Genomic DNA, 1,461 nt, shown 5'->3' on the forward strand with positions numbered 1-1,461 from the left:
TCATGCAAGCAAAACAAAACAAAACAAAAAGAAATCCAAAGCCATCCAAAGCTTTAGCTTGTCATTGCCCCTCTGAAAACATTAAATTTCCTGCTCTGCTTAACTCAGCTCAGACAAGACAGGCAGTATTTGCTCAGCAAATATTGTCTGTAATAAGTTAGACAAGCCATATTTTTTGCCAACCTATTACCACCAGAAAAAATACGTACAGTCAACAAGAGCCGCAGAACTTGTTCAATTACCTCAAAAATGGGAATTACAACCGAGGGATTAGGAGGCATTTAAACGTCTCTTTTTCCACCAAAACGTCAAACACGGGCCATTCATTAGCCACCTCCCAAAGCAGATCAAGTCACATTTTGGCAGTCTGAATACAAAGTTTGAGGGGTGACAAAAAAAAAGAAAAAAGGGAAGCCCTATCTCTACGGCTCAGCCATTCACAACCATGCCACATTATCCCCCTCCCCCCCAAAAAACCAACCATACAAGGCAAACACCTTGGGCAGAGAGTTGGCAGCCCCTGGAGATGGTGAACTAGCGTTTTCTTCACTTGACACTTGAGAGGAGTGGAAAGGAAAAGTACGGCCGGCCCCACCACCGCCGGCCTGCAGGAACTTGCCGGTGACCCACAAGGGCTTCGGGGGGCACCAGCCAGCCCCGCTCTTCCCACCACTCACCCATCGGGCGAGGCAAGCACCCCTGGGAGCGCAGCATGAATCCTGGATGCCTTTTCTCCCCTCCTGGGCGACACGAGCACCCAGGAGCGTCCCACCTCTTACCTCCAAGGCTTCCAGGGTGTTGAAACTGGCGATAGCAAAGCCGTCAATTAAATCCTCTTCTTGGGAGCTGGATTCCCGTCTCCGGCGCCGGGGAGGCCGGGCATTTCTCGCCGTGGACGCCTGGCTTTTGGGATGCGGGCAGTTGTGACTGGTGTTTTCCTTGCCGGGGCTCGGCTCCTTCTCGGAGCCCGACGACGGGCTGTGGTGCCGGGGGTCCCGGGCGGCCGCTTCCCGCCGCCTCACGCGGTCCCGCTGGGACCGGGACCTGCGGCTCTGCCGGATTTTCCCATCCATGTCCACACACGCACCCCAACACCCCCCAAAAAAATTAAAAATAATAATATAATAATAAAATAATTTTTAAAAAAAAATCGAGGAGCGAGGGGAAAAAAAGGAGGGGGGAGGGGAAACCCACCCCCGCCTCCCCGCCCTCGGGAGGGAGTGACAAAAACAGAAGAAGAAGAAAAGCCCCGCGCTCAGCCTCGGCTCCGGGCGGCGATAATCCACAGGCGGCGGCGGCGGCGGAGCGCGGGTAGATCCACGAGATGACCTTGACCGGAGCCGGGGCCGGGGCCGGGCCGAGCTCCCCCGGGGCCCGGGCGGGGCAGGGGGCTGCGGCCCCGCTCACTCGCGCCGCAACTTTGTTGCCATGAAGGGACAGAGCGAGCGAGAGAAAACCCCC

The sequence above is a fragment of the Gavialis gangeticus genome, unplaced genomic scaffold (assembly GCF_001723915.1).
Source record: "Gavialis gangeticus isolate Ggan-Ray unplaced genomic scaffold, GavGan_comp1, whole genome shotgun sequence".
Lineage (NCBI taxonomy): Eukaryota > Metazoa > Chordata > Crocodylia > Gavialidae > Gavialis > Gavialis gangeticus.